The 16,557-nt window shown below is 35.7% G+C and overlaps 1 pseudogene; it reads left to right on the forward strand.

The window, feature by feature from the left end:
• Nucleotides 1-8,823: 8,823 nt before the first annotated feature.
• On the forward strand, nucleotides 8,824-16,557 carry LOC120274676 (annotated as a pseudogene).

Consider the following 16,557-nt stretch of genomic DNA (forward strand, 5'->3'; position numbering starts at 1 on the left):
AAAGAGCACAGGAGGGATGGTGTTCTACATCAACAAGAATCTTGTGTCTTGGAGCTCATACAAGCAACGAACTGTTGCTTTGTCGTCGTGCGAAGCAGAGTACATGGCGGCAGCTTCAGCCGCTTGTCATGGGGTTTGGTTGGCAAGTGTGATAAATGAGATAACATGGAGAAAACCCAAACCGACGACACTGCTCGTAGATAACAACTCTGCTATTGCACTTATGAAGAATCCCGTGCACCACGGACGAAGCAAGCATATTGATACACGATTTCACTACATCAGAGAATGCATTGAGACAGGGGAGATCGTGGTCGAGGCTGTGAGTTCGGGAGAACAGAAAGATGATATACTAACTAAAGCGTTACCAAACATGAAGTTTGCAGCCCTGCATCAATCACTGGGAGTAAAGGAATTAGAACCTTGTAACATGGATTAAGGGGGAGTTTTTGGGTGCATAATCCATGCGAGGTTCATTGAATGGAGTGGCAGATGTCGTTCAGTCTTATCATTCCTTAAGTTAATGCCAGCATGACATATTCTCCAGCAAAGCACATGGTTTACATTCCTTGTTGCATGGTTCCGAGAAGTGCGTATTTTGGGCGAGAGTTGGTGTTAATGCTTCAGATCTCTGAAGTGACGTTTCTTTATCTTTGTACTGTTCTTCTGTTTGTTTCTTGAGCTTTATCTTTGGGTTTTCTTTTGATGTATGAACTAAGAGAGAAGTGTGTGTGACTATTTTTGAGGGTGCTTGTTCTGTCTCTTCTCCTCCTTGCTGTGTTTCTTGTGTGTGTGGTACTTGATCTTAACTACAGGTTCAGGCTGTTCCGGAGGACAGGTCAGTGATCGCTGCTGAGGAACGGAAGATCTGGAAGGTTCAAACTGGCAGCAACAACAAGCTCATAGGCGTGAGAACTTTCATCAATGGAGCAACCGGTGAGCCACCAATAGATGATGAAGGACATGGAACACACACCTCAAGCACCGCAGCCGGTGCAAGTGTTGCTAACGCTGATGTTTTGGGGAATGCGAAAGGCATTGCTTCCAGTGTCGCACCCAAAGCTCATCTTGCAGTGTATAAAGTTTGCCTTTCCGATCAATGTCAAGGCCACGATATCTTAGCGGCGATGGATGCTCGCCATCTCCGACGATGTCAATGTGTTGTCAATCTCTCTGGAGGAGCATCATGGTCATACGCTCATCGATCCGATCACCGTCGGAGCATTGAGTGCGCTCAAAAGGGTATTTTTGTGAGTTCGCACTGGAAATTCCGCCCCAATGCAGACCATACTTTCTAATGAAGCATCCACGGATTCTCACCGTCGCCGCCCAAGACAATGGACCACCGGATTCGGAGCATGGTGAAGCTCGGTGAATGGCTTGTCCTACAATGGTGAATCACTAAATCAAGATAAATCCTTCAAACCACACCTGTACCCTCTAGTGTATGCTCGGACGACGAAAGCAAAGCCCCCAAATGATGCTAAAGTATTGCCACCTCGGATCATTGGATGGATTTGATGTGAAGGGAAAAAAATAGTAGTCCGTGATCGAGGCGAAATGTGGTACGAATCGATAAAGGATCGTGTCGCTTAAAGCGGTGGTGTCGGAATGATACTTACAAATGATAATGTTAGTGGATACTCAACTCTAGTCGATCTCCATCTTCTTCTTGCATCGCATGTTAGTCGCGTGGATGGTGAAAAGATCAAAATTTACATCAACTCAACAAAGAATGCGACGGCGACGTTCGTGTTCAATGGAACAGTGTTAGGAACTTCTCGACTCCGACTATCGTTGATTTTTTTCTTCTCGTGGGCGGGTAAGGATGGTGAGGGGATATTGAGCCGGACATTCATCGGTCTGAGTCGGTGTGCTCGCCGCATGGCCTACCAATGCTGAATTCATCATCGTCCCGAGCAATACATCTTTAATGTGATCTCCGGGACATCGATGTCGACTCCGCATCTCAGTGGAGTTGCAACACTAATCATGGCTGCTCATCCGGATTGGTCGCCGCGGGCTATCAAGTCAGCAATGATGACAACTGCAGATATCATGGATAACAATGGTAGTCTTATCGTCGATGAAAGACTTCTCCCAGATGAATGTTTTTTTGCGACCGGTGCCGGTCATGTGAATCCGACCAAGGCACTTGATCCTAGTTTGGTGTATGATCTCAAGCCTGATGATTATGTAACATACCTTTGTGGTTTACATGGAAGTGGTCAGGTTGGAATTATTGCAGGGGTTTAATGTAGATTGCAGCTCGATGAATCGAAGAAAGGGACTTGAACTACCCATCTTTCATGGTCCCGAGTAGATGATAAGATTTCGGTGACTTTTTGTAAGGACTCGTGACAAATGTGGGTGAAAGTAACTCAACTTATACAGTAAAGATTGATGCACCACCAGGAGTTAATATGACTGTGCAGCTGAGTGTGCTTCAGTTCACCAAGTTTTGTGTGCAATATTTTGTCAGAAATCCTCACAGTAATAGGACTGTGCAGCCGACGTACACTCAAGGTTCTTTGAGTTGGATTTCTGATAAACATACTATGAGGAGTCCTATTGCTGTCACTTATTCAGTTCTTTGATCTTATGATTTATCTTTTGTTGTTTTTTGTTTGTGGAAAACTATGTTTATTGCTCTGTGAATAAGATTATGTTTTTTTTATTACATCTGCACATTAATAAAATAAAATGAATTGTTGTTTGTTTTTGTAAATTTGCTCTGTGAAAATAATCATATAAGTTATTTTCAATATATATATATATATATTATTATTAAAAATCGGAATAACTCTATACTGACTTTTGTAACAAATGTAGATTATATGTCACAATTGCCACAGTCGGTATACTTTGTTATGACAGAAACTTCGGTACCTATATATTCTATCATTTATTGTGATATTTTCCAAACATTTGTAAATAGTCTCAATATGGATTTTATTCTAACATTTGTATATGGCTTAAGCAAAACTTTTTTTATTTTTTTACAACATTTGTAGATGTTGCCACAAGTTTTTATCACATTAATTTTGAAATATTGTAATATTTATAATTGTTGTTATAGAGGTTATATAATAACATTTGTTAAAGGTCTCTTAAATTACTTATATCGATTTTTTTGTAAACATTGGTTTAATAAAATATCAATTATATATGAATGCCAATGTAAGTCGATATTTGTAAATGTTAGTAAAAGTTATTAATATTATATAATTTTAAAATTAAGTGTCATTTATAAATGTTGGTATAAGAATATTGTATAATTTTTCACAATATTAATTTAAACAATATTTATATATGACTTAATTAAATAAAATATGAGATATAATTTAGATTCTATAAAATTAATTTGCATAATTTAACAAAATATTAATAAAAACTATTCATCAAAAATTTAAAAATCAAACGTAGTATTAAAATACTAATTAAAATAATGTCAACATTTTCTACAAATATTTAAAAAATAACTTTCAAACATTATAATAAAGCTAAGGCTTCAATCCGTATAATTGCATGCCTTTAAATTTGTTATGATGATCTCTTATCTGCAAAATAAAATATATAAATAAGTTAGTATCTATCTAAATCAATTAATAAAGAAAAAAAGATAAATAAATAATATAATTTATAATTTTAAAAATTTAAAAATAATTAAAACCTATCTAAATCAATTAAAAAAGAAAAAAAAGAAAAAAAATAATACAATTTATAATTTTAATAATTTAAAAATATAATATGATGATATTATAAAAATTGTAGCAGATCATTTTACTAAAATGAAATTGAGTGGCTAATTGAGAACGAGGACTACTTGTAGCATCTTCCGCCTACAAAACTTTTTACATTTAATAAGATAAAGGTAATATAACAATAAAAGTTAAATTAAAAGTAAAAATATATGATATATTAGAATCAATTATACAAATTTGAAATACAAATAAAAAATAAAACTATGTGGAACATATATAATTTGCATAAAAAAGAAAACAAATAAGCTATTTTTATATTGAAGGAGAATATATAATTTATTTGTGTGTCATAACCATAATAAGAACCTTTAAATAATTTAACTTGGAATAAAAGGATGAAATATAAAACTTCAACAAAGCTATGTGTGAGCCATAATTGTAACAAGAACACTATAAGAAATAAAAATTATATAAGGGACAAATTGTAAAACGTCACCAAAACTATATGTGTGACATCGTAAATATAGTAAGAGCCCTATAAAAAAATAAAAAAAAGGGACAAATTGTAAAACTTCAACAAAATTAGGATTAAATAAAATAAACTAAATGGCAATTTCAAGGATTGAAGCCTCCTCGCATCCATGTCATGACCACCCCATCATCACTATCGGCAAGGAGAAAAACCAAAACATATTTTAATTTTCAACAAAAAAGGGATGTTTTGAAGATCTCATCCCAATTAAATTCAATCTTCTTCTTCCTTTTTTATTTTAAAAAATATTCTCAAACCCTAGAATTAGATTAATTAATTTATCATACTTGTTTTCATAACAAAAACTAATTAAAAACTTAATCATCTATCAATCATTTACCATAATGAATAACAAGTTAAATATTTAAATAATATTGCAAGAAAAAACAATGCTAAAAAATATTTTGAAATAAAGAAAAATTGAGATACTTACTTTATCTCCTAACAAAAACTTTATTTTGGCCTTTTGCACTATCAGGGGGCTTTTCTTATCTTATATAAAGATCATGAATCTATAAGCTGCGTAGGTTTTGGCGTTCATAACAAAAAACTGCTGCCTAATTTTTGGCACTCTTGAAAATTAAAATATTGATGCTTTTATTTTCCCTTAAATACCACTTTTTTCAATTTTAAATTATCGTTCATATTTTTTGAATATAGATAGATACATATCCTAACTTAAAATTGTGTTTTCAAATATATCATAATAAACTAATGCAATTAAAGTCATATTGGATTATGACATTTGTTACATAGGTCATAACAAGCGTCTTAACAAATAATATTGTACTGACATATCTTTCAATGTTGCTAAAATCTTCAAAAATATCGCAAAATAAAAACTTTTTGTGACTATAAGTACAAATGTCATTATAAATGTAGGAATAAATAAAAACATACCAACACTTATCACAATTATCGCTTAAAAGTCATTTTATTGGTTTGCCGTGGCATTTGCCAAAAATGTTGTTTTAAAAATGTCACAATAAGTGTTTTTTTGTTGTAGTGGCCCCGCCCCCGCCCCACCCCGCGAGGCGGGGAGGGATTTTCCCCTGTTTCCCGCCCCGCGCGGGGGGAGGGGGGTATTTCGGGGAATCCCCGCCCCGCCAGGACGGGTCCCCGCAGGGAACGAAGATTCCCCGCTCCATTTACATCCATAACCTGCCTTATTATTTCATATCTTTCATTAGTTATATTTGTTACCACGCCTATATCGCTCCTACACCATGAATCATGGGCTCACAGGTCTGTCTTATTATTTCAGTTATATTTGTTATATAATTTTATTTTCTTCTTTACTTTGGTCTTGTGTTCTTTAGTCTTTACTCTGAGTAGATTATTTTGAGCTTTTCTTTTTGTTGTAATTTTTTTTTAATTTTTAATGGATGTGATTTATCTTTTTTTATAAATAAATAAATAAATAAATATATTTAGAGAACATGATTAATATTATAAATTAATATTGTTGATTTTATCCGTATTTGAAGGACGTTCATCTATAAAGTTGTATGACTTCGTTAAAACTTGTCCACACTTAATTTTGATAAATATTTTAAAATTTGACAGTTAAAATTTAGATTTTATTTCTTTTACTTATTTTCTCACTTATCATTTAAATTTTTAGATTCTTCATATATATATATATATATATATATATACCTCTATAGAAGATGAAATTACAGCTTAATTTGAGTAAGCAACTAATACTTTGAGACAATTCTTTTTTAAGAACATGATAGTTGAAATTATAGTGACCTGAAATTACAGGTTAAAATAAGTAGTAACTCTTTTAAAGCTCTTATAACTACCAGTGCTTGGGCATTGTGGAAAGCTAGATGTGATACAATGTTTGGGAACAGAGCTGCAAATGTTCAACAAATTCTTCAGCAAACAGTGAAGTTAACCAAGGAGTATTCGTAGAGAAAGAAAATACCTTCACGGAGGCTCTTCAAATACCTTTTCATAGATTCTCTATTTCGGTTTTGTGTGATGCATCTTGGATTGGCAATCAATCCTTTTGTGGACTAAGTTTCATCATTGTTGCTGGGAACAAGCACATTATTCTTGCAAATGCTTACTTAGACATCTATCAATCAAGCTTACAAGCTAAAGTGGCAGCAATTGGTGCAGCGTTGGAAGTTTGCAAGCAGAAGAATTTTAATATAATCAAGTTTTATGTGACTGTCCGGTGACAAATGAGTTAGGGCTTGTTTGGATTGACTTTTAATAGAAGGGTTTTTTTTAAGTTTTGTAGAAGCACTTTTAAAAAAAGTGCTTTTCGGAGTAAGTTAAGTACTTTTCTGTATTTTATGTTTGGGTAGATTAATGCAGAAGTACTTTTATATGTGTGAAGTTGTTTGGATGTGGATTTGTAAAAACACTTTTGGAGATAACAAATTATTAAAATGGACATTTAATGACTTTTCATTCAGTTACTATTATATATTGATATTAATAATGATAATGACTAATGTTATGATAATAATCATAACTTAATGTATTATAATTAGTAATTATTATAATTATAATATTAATTAATTAATAATTATTATTATCATTGTCATTAAGTTATTAATGTATTACAAATATAATTACAATTACAATTACAATTATTATATAATTAATATAATAATTATAATTATAATATTAATATTAATTATATTAATTATATAATTAATATTAATAATAATATTATTATTATTATTATAATATTAATTATATAATAATTATTATTACTATTGTCATTAACCCGAATATATAAATCAGGGATTGTAGAAAGAATTGAGGGAAATTGATTGTTTGTGAGGGTTACTTTAGTAATTTGATAATCCCAAAATAGCTTTTCAGAAGTGCTTTTCTGAAAAGCACCTTTTTGACAGCTTCTGAAAGAAAGCTGAATTTTAGCTTTTTTCACAATTTTTGCTTCTGCCCAAAAGCCCAAACAAACATGTTTTTTAAAATTCAGAAGTGCTTAACTTATAAAAAAGCACTTCTGAGTTTAAAAAAAACCAATCCAAACACCCCCTTAATCAAGAAGAATGACCCTCGGCTATCTTGGCGATTCGGTGAGGAGCTTTAGAAGACCCGGAGACTAGTTAATTGTAATCCTGTGATGGTTATTGATTTTATCCCCCAAGATCTAAATGATGTAGTAGATGTTTTTGAATCGTTTGGTAGAAGAAACCTGGGTGTTACTTTATATCACAAGGGGCTCAATCTGTTGACTGATGGAGGTGATGCTTAAAGCATGGTTTCATTTGATTGAGTTGTGCTTCAATTTTTTTTATTTTTATTTTTTTTTGCTATGGTTGTACCTTCTTTGTCACAAAAACCTCCGCCCTTTTAACTTTCAAACCATTTGTAGCCCATGGGCTTACAACACCATTACTAATGGGCTTCACTATTATCAAGGCCTAACACTTTGAGCACAATGAGCAGGGCGTTTAATTAAAAGTGGTTGTAAGTTCCTGGGTCAAAAAACCAAAATAAATATATAATACAAAATCTATTTATTTAAATAAAAATTTTTAATAATTATTTTTTAAAAATAAAAATATAAAAATACTAATTAAAAATTTATAATTATAGTTTTAAAAAATATTTAATTTAGCTCATTCTTAATTAATTATGTATGTTATTGATTAAGTAGATTTTTTTAAAAAAATAGTTTCTTAACCGGACCCTTCATAAATGAACTTAACCGGCTCTCCATGTTTTTTTTACTATTTATATAGTGAAAAAAAAAAATCATATTTTATAGGGGTTAAGGTTTGGATTTAAGGTGTCGGGTGTTTATATAGAGACTTTTTGTTTTTTGAAAAGGTATATAGAGACTTCTCTTGTTTTGGAACGAGAGAAGATGACTCTTCATATACCTACATTTTCATAACATACTATACACTAGGTTGCCATACAATATTTTGGCCATTCCCATGTTATTTAATTTTTATTCAGATTACTTTTGAAGGTTTCTACATTATCTTTATGTGGTGAAAAGTTAACAAAACTTGGCTCTATTTTGATGTTTCTTCTGTTTTGTGTTCTTTTTGATGGTGGCCTTTGTGATCTTATATATTTTAAGCCATCCACAACGTGTAGTGTTCTTAGGTATATCCCTTTGTTTGCATAAATTTCAATTTATTTCATTCATTTTTCAGACTCGCTCTTCATTCCCTCCATTTTTCTACAGTCCAAACATCATCATGGACTTACAAATACCGTTTGTGCAGATATCACCAAATGTAGCTTTTTATATCATTTGAACTTTTTAATCTTCTCTTAATCATAGATTCAAACTATTACTAAATAATCAATCCACTTGTATACTAGCTAACATGAAAAGTCTTCTAATATTATTCTTAATTTTCTTTCATACATATGGATCAAGAAGAACAAAAACTCGAATAAAATGGAATCAATATCATGCAAAACAGTGAAATAGCAAGCCGGCCCTGCCGGCACGACTCTAATATGCATTCCTTCCATACAAATCCAACTATCTTTACAGCCCATTCATCACTAATATATGTATATATATATATATATATATACCTGAATGCATTAGCACAGAAAGCACCACAACTCAAACCATTAGATACTCAAGATGAAGTTGAAGTTGCACTTCTTCTTTCTTATATCCTTGTTATTTTTTATCTCTCATGCATTACCAATTATCAATGCTACTGATCCTTCTGAGGTTCAAACATACATTATCCATGTATTACCACAAGAGAAGACAGTGTCATCAACTTCATTGGATCTGCAGAGTTACTACAAGTCCTTCCTTCCAATAACTTCTACAAGTAGCTCAGGAGACAATAAGAAGATGGTTTACATGTATGAGAAAGTCATCAGTGGTTTCTCTGCCAGACTTACACTGCAAGAGCTCAACGAAGTAACTACAAAGGATGGCTTCATTGCTGCTTATCCTAACCATTTGCACACTCGCCTAACAACTCATACACCAGAGTTTTTGGGCTTGAATTTGCAAAACGGGCTGTGGAATTCTAGTGGACATGGAGAAGGGATCATCATCGGAGTTTTAGACGGCGGTGTGCTTCCTAATCATCCTTCCTTTAGCGATGAAGGCATGCTGAAACCGCCATTGAAATGGAAGGGGAGGTGTGATTTCAATGCAAGTTTATGTTGTTAGTAATTGAAGCATTCTGCAGAAAGGATCAGAGTTGAGGAGAAGAGGTTGTCCTGGTGGAAATATAAAGCAATTAAGGGGTAAGAATGTCTTTTCATGTGTTCGAATGTCAGTTAAATCCGTTAGTAGATGGCTGGAAAGAAACCAATGGCTGAGATTGATTTGATCATGAATGGAGAGTAAGTTCGAGGCGCCTAGAGAAAAAGATGGATCGCTTTGATCAATGGCCGGATTGTTTGATCAAGAGTTTGGCATAAGTTCGAGGCGTAGCTAAGTCCAAAGATCGGGTTAGCCTAGTCCGAAAGTGTTGGGGTTAGCTTAGTCCAAAGATTGGGGTTAGTTTCTTTGATCGTGGTGGTTCGATTTGATCATCAAGACGGTGTGCATTAGTTCGAGGCAAGCTTGTGAAGCGGTTAGATGCACCAGGGATGTCGCACGCTGGCTAATGAGTCACTTAGTTTATTTCGTTTTGAGTACTAAACTTTCAGCTATTTAAATACTTTTCATATAGATAGTTAAAGTGAGAGTTTTTTTCCGATTTTTCAAACTGAGCTTCTTCATCTTCTCGTGAATTTTCCCGGATTGTATAAACTTTTGTTTGTGTTTGAGATGAATAGAAAAGTTGTTCCTTATGAAATCTAGATGCTATATAGTGATTATTAGTGGTATCAGAGCTATAAGGTGAGAGTTGTTGGTGTTAGTTTGCAGGTGAGTTAAGAGGTGGTATTTCAGTTGTGAGATTTGATGTTGAGAAGTGTTTTTGGAGTGATTGTTGAGGTTTTGTGGTGTTTTTTTATTCGTAAGATTTGTGAGAGTGTTTTGACAGTGTGTGGAGTGTAAATTGTGTCAAGGTAAAAGGAAATGGCATCTAGTTCTTCATCTACACCAACCCCAGAGATTTCTCATGCTTTTACGCCAATTTTCAAAGGAGAAGGATATGAACACCGGAGTTTTTAGGATGAAGACTTTTTCGGATCCCGGAGGTCGTGGAAAAATTGTAGAAGAGGGTTTTAGTGAAGAGAAGAAGCCAACCGAGAAAGAGATGGAAGATGATGCAAAGGCTTTTTTTCTTGTTGCAACAAGCGCTGATGAATCAATTCTTCACAGGTTGGTGAGGTTTGAGACAAAGAAAAGGAGCTTGGGATCATTTAAAGGAAGAAAAATCAAGGGACTTCTCGGATGGTTTCGATGAAGACAAAGAAACATTGAGGCAAAAGATTTGATTTACTTCGGGATGAGGGAAGATGAATCAATTCAACATTATATTACAAGTGTTTTTGGCAAGTGGTGAATCAAATTAGAGGTATTTGAAGTGAATTAAAGGAAGTTGATGTAGTTTTAAAGGTTATGAGGAGTCTATCTACAAGGTTTGTGCATGCTCGTGACCTCTATTGAAGAAGCTAGAGATTTGAAGACAATGACTTTGGATGAATTGAGTGGGTCTTTACAAGCTCATGAAGCAAGATTTAATCAGATTTCGAAAAACATGAGGCTTTTTGTAGTTCAAGATAATTCAAGAGGTGGTAGAATGAGAGGAAGGGGAAGACCTTTCAGAGGTAGAGGAAGATTTGAAGATAATTCTAGAGGAAGAGGTGTTCAAAGGCAGGTTGTGCAACAACAAAGGCAGCAATTTGCTACTGATAATAATACATGGCAGAGAGGCAGAACTGGTTCAAGGCCATTTGGAAGATTTTCAAGAGGCCAAAGGCAGTTTGGTGGACGAGATTCAGAAAGGAGGTTTACGTAATATTCAGTGTTTTAACTACAAGAGGTATGGGCACACACAGTGCTCATTGTTGGTCGCAAAAACAGGAATTTTTGAAAAAGGGTTCTAGTTCTAATTCTCAAGATGATGCAAGTACTAATGAATATGGAAGTTTGTTCCTTGTTCATGGAGGTGATGATAGAGTTATTTCTTCACTTTGGTTGCTGGATAGCGGATGCTCAAATCATATGACAGGTGATAAAAATTTATTTCACAGTTTAGATGAATCAGTGAAGCACACAGTGAAATTGGGCAATGATAGAGATGTTGAGGTGTTAGAAAAAGGATCAGTTCTGGTTATGATGCAAGGAGTTAAAAAGTTGATTCATAATGTAAAGTATGTTCCTCAGTTGAATCACAATTTGATTAGTATTGGGCAGTTGACAACTTGTGATTATGAAGTTATATTCAAGAAGAATTGGTGCAAGATATTAAATAAAGCAGGGTGAGTCGGTGTTAGTACTTCACGTAAAATGTAAAACAATTTATATCCTTTAGAATTCTCTTCAGAATGTGAGCAAGTCAATCTGGTTAGTAGAAAAGAGGATGTGTCTTTGTTATGGCATCAAAGATATGGGCATTTAAATTTTCAAGGTCTGCAGAAGCTAGCACATCAGGAAATGGTGATGGGTTTGCCTGAAATACAAAAAAGTTAGTCATTGTGAGGAGTGTGTATATGGAAAACTCGCTAGATTGCCTTTCACTCGAAAATCATGGAGAGCTAAGAGCGAGCTTCAGCTTGGTTCATGCCGATGTGTGGGCCAATGCAAACCGAAGCAATTGAAGGAGGTAAATATTTCTGTCATGCTTTGTGGATGATTTTTCTAGGATGTCTTGGGTATATATATTGAAATTTAAGCATGAAGTCTTCAGTAATTTTAAGAAATTCATGTCACTTGTTGAAAGGCAATCAGGATGTAAATTGAAGATTCTTAGAACAGATAGATGGGGTGAATTCATGTCAAAAGAATTCCAAGATTTCTGTCATCAAAAAGGCATAAAGCATGAATTGACAGCTCTTACACACCCTCAAAGAAAATGGCATTGCAGTAGAGGAAGAATAGAACATTGGTGGAGAAGGCAAGGAGTATGTTGAAAGTCGAATTTGCCAAGAAAAATTTCGGGTCGATGCAATTACTACCGCAGACTTTATGTTTCTAATATTTCACCAACTTATGCAGTTCAAGGAAGAACTCCACATGAGGCATGGTTTGGGGTGAAACCAAGGGTATCACACTTGAGAATTTTTTGGTCGTATTGCTTTTTGTTCATTCTCCTTTACGAATTTGCGTAAAATTAGATGATAGAGCAGTGAAAGGGGTCTTTGTTGGCTACTGTAATGATGCTAAGGCATATAGAGTTCTGGTGCCTGATTCTGGGAAAATTCTTATCAGCAGGGATGTAAGGTTTGTTGAGACTGAATTTTGGAAGTGGTCTGAGAGTCAAGAAGAGTCAGGTGATACTATAGTGTTACAAGGAAGAAGTGTAATTATGAATACAGGGAATTCTGGATCAAATGAAGGAAATAATTCAGATACAGTTGCAGACAATAGTAGTGGCAGTAATTCTCCTCAGAGACAGGCTGAGCATGCAGGTGGTTCAAGTGTTGATGAATCTCCATCACCAAAGGTGAGAACTTTAAAGGAATTGTATGAGAAGTGTTCATATGCTCTTAATGTTTCAGATCCTGATAGTTTTGAAGAAGCTGAGAAGTCAGAACATTGGAGGCAAGCTATGAGGGAGGAAATTAATTCAATTCAGAAAAATGAGACCTGGAAACTTTGTAAATTACCAGAAGGTAAGAAACAAATTGGAGTTAAGTGGGTGTATAAAACAAAATTGAAATCAAATGGTGAAGTTGAAAGGTGTAAAGCCAGACTTGTTGCTAAAGGATATGCTCAGGAATATGGGCTTGATTATGATGAAGTATTTGCTCCTGTGGCAAGGATGGACACTATTAGAATGGTATTGGCTGTTGGAGCTCAAAAAGATTGGCCTATTCATCAATTGGATGTGAAATCTGCATTTTTGAATGAGGTTCTTAATGAAGAAGTATATATTTCTCAACCAAGGGGTTTTGAAATACAAGGGAAGGAAGATCAGGTGTATAAATTGATCAAGGCCTTGTATGGATTAAAACAGGCTCCTAGGGTATGGTATGCTAGACTGGATGCTCGGGTTTTGCTTTCACGTGGTTTTTCTGAAGTGAGACGTAACGCTACATCGTATAGGGAAAACAAATAATCAAGCTGATGTGTTGTTGGTATGTGTGTATGTGGATGACTTACTTTGTTTGGGATCATCTCGTAAGACTCGGTGAATGAGTTTAAAGAAGCTATGAAGAAAGAGTTTGAAATGACTGATCTAGGATTGATCAAATATTTTTTGGGCTTGGAGATAAATCAAGGTGAGTATGGGGTACATGTATCTCGGAGAAGATATGCAAGAGATCTATCAAGCAATTCAATATGCAAAGTTGTAATGCGAGGGTGTTCCAATGAGTTTGAGTACTAAATTGCAGCTAAACCAGAAGCGTAAAGAAGTCTGATGCCACTCTTTTATAGAAGGCTAATAGGAAAAATTGTTGTATTTGACTCACACCATGCCTGACATTGTGTATGCAATAAATATGTTATCCAGATATATGCATCATCCCACTAAAATACATTCAGGAGCTACAAAACAGGTATTGAGGTATGTTGCTGGCACTTGTGATTTTGGAATTCAGTATAATAGAGATATTGAATGTATATTAGAAGGGTATTGTGATAGTGATTGGAGTGGAGATGAACAAGATAGGAAGAGTACATCAGGTTGGGTTTTCAACTTAGGATCTGGTGTTGTTTGCTGGGCTTCAAAGAAGCAAGAGATAGTGGCATTATCATCCACTGAGGCTGAATACATATCCTTGAGTTCAGCTTGCTGTCAAAGTATTTGGATGAAAAAAATTTTGGTTGATTGTGGGATTAATTGTGAAGGAGCAGTTCAGATTTGGTGTGATAACAAGTCTTGTATAGCTATTGCCAAGAATCCTACTCTCCATGGCAGAACTAAACATATAGATGTCAAGTTTCACCATATTAGAGAGTTGGTAGCAAAGAAAGAAATTCAATTGAACTATTGCAGTACAGAAGTGCAGGTTGCTGATATTTTTACTAAATGTGTGACTATTCAGAAGCTTGAACAGTTCAGAGGAGAGATGGGTGTATGCCAGCTTCAATTAAGGGGGAATGTTGTTAGTAATTGAAGCATTCTGCAGAAAGGATCATAGTTGAGGAGAAGAGGTTGTCCTGGTGGAAATATAAAGCAATTAAGGGGTAAGAATGTCTTTTCATGTGTTCGAATATCAGTTAAATCCGTTAGTAGATGGCTGGAAAGAAACCAATGGTCGAGATTGATTTGATCATGAATGGAGAGTAAGTTCGAGGCGCTCTAGAGAAGAGATGGATCGGTTTGATCAATGGCCGGGATTGTTTGATCAAGAGTTTGGCATAAGTTCGAGGCGTAAGCTAAGTCCGAAAGCATCGAGGGTTAGCCTAGTCCGATGTTGGGGTTAGCTTAGTCCAAACGATTGGGGTTAGCTTCTTTGATCGTGTGGTTCGATTTGATCATCAAGACGGTGTGCATTAGTTCGAGGCAAGCTTGTGAAGCGGTTAGATGCACCAGGATGCTTGCACGTGGCTAGTCGAGTCACTTAGTTTATTTCGTTTTGAGTACTAAACTTTCACTATTTAAATACTTTTTCATATAGATAGTTAAAGTGAGAGTTTTTTTCTGATTTTCAATGAGCTTCTTCATCTTCTCGTGAATTTTCCCTGGATTGTATAAACTTTGTTTGTGTTTGAGATGAATAGAAAAGTTGTTCCTCATGAAGTCTAGATGCTATATAGTGATTATTAGTTTATGCAACAACAAGATCATCGGAGCAAGAACATTCCTTAATGGAATTACGGGGATGGCACCGATGGATGAGGACGGCTATGGAACTCATACGGCTAGCACTGCTGCCGGCAACTTTGTTGCCGGAGCTGAAGTCTTGGGAAATGCTAAGGTAATTGCCGTCGGGATGGCACCGAAAGCTCATCTGGCAATATACAAGGTGTGTGGGTTGGAAACATGTGCCAGTCACGATATATTGGCGACTATGGATGCTCGCTATCTCACGATGGTGTAGATGTGCTTTCGATCTCACTTGGCTCATTAATTTTACAACCATTTTTTGAGAACAGTGATTGTCGCTCGGAGCTTTCAGTGCCATAGAGCAAGGGGTATTCGTCACTGCTCAGCAGGAAACGGAGGACCCGATTGCAAGTGTGATCACTAATGATGCACCGTGGATTCTCACCGTAGCGGCGAGCACAATGGACAGGGGAGGATTTTTAGTTAGAGTGAAGCTTGGCAATGGAATAGTGATTGATGGGGAATCGGTGAACCAAGATCAGCACAATTTACCCTGCAGGTTTCTTGCCTTTAGTGTATGCTGGAGCTAGTGGCAAAAGTCGACGCTAGTTTTTTTGCGGTAATGGTTCATTGGATGGTCTTGATGTGAAGGGGAAAATAGTTTTATGTGATAGAGGTGGGGGAATTGCTAGAATTGACAAAGGAGAGACAGTGCGGATTGCAGGTGGGATGGGAATGGTACTCACAAACCAAGTTGCCGATGCGTACTCGATCTTAGCCGATGTACATGTGCTCCCGGCATCTCATGTTAGCTACTCAGATGGATTGAAGATAAAAGAATACATTAATACTTCAAGCAATCCAACGGCAAGAATATCCTTCCTAGGGACGAAGTTGGGAACATCACCGACTCCGCAATTACTTCGTTCTCGTCTCGTGGTCCGAGTCTTGCAAGCCCGGGGATTTTGAAGCCGGATATTACCGGTCCCCGGTGTGAATGTTCTTGCTGCTTGGCCTTTTTTCCTGTTTTGCCCGGTAATGTTAGTATTTCATCTGAATTTTCTTTCAATATAATCTCCCAGCACTTCCATGTCCGCACCTCATCTAAGCGGAATTGCTCGCACTTATCAAGTCTATCCATCCGGATTGGTGGCCAGTGGCTATCAAGTCGACAATCATGACAACAAACCGATACTATGGATCGGTGCGGGAAGCCAATCTTGGATGAGCAGCTTCTTCCTGCTAATTTTTTTGCAGTTGGTTCTGGTCATGTGAATCCAAAGAAAGCAATCGATCCCGGTTTGGTTTATGATATCCGTCCCGATGATTACATTCCCTTATCTTTGTGGTTTGGGATTCACAAATGAACAAGTTGGAGCCATTCATGCCCGACGCATAGATTGTGGTTCAGATGAAAGCAATTGCTGAAGGAGAACTTAACTATCCTTCCATCTCTGTTTCATTTAAGGATGGAAAAAAACTTCCCAAACTTTCGAAAGGATTGTGA

The sequence above is a fragment of the Dioscorea cayenensis genome, chromosome 2 (genome assembly GCF_009730915.1).
Source record: "Dioscorea cayenensis subsp. rotundata cultivar TDr96_F1 chromosome 2, TDr96_F1_v2_PseudoChromosome.rev07_lg8_w22 25.fasta, whole genome shotgun sequence".
NCBI classification, from domain to species: domain Eukaryota; kingdom Viridiplantae; phylum Streptophyta; class Magnoliopsida; order Dioscoreales; family Dioscoreaceae; genus Dioscorea; species Dioscorea cayenensis.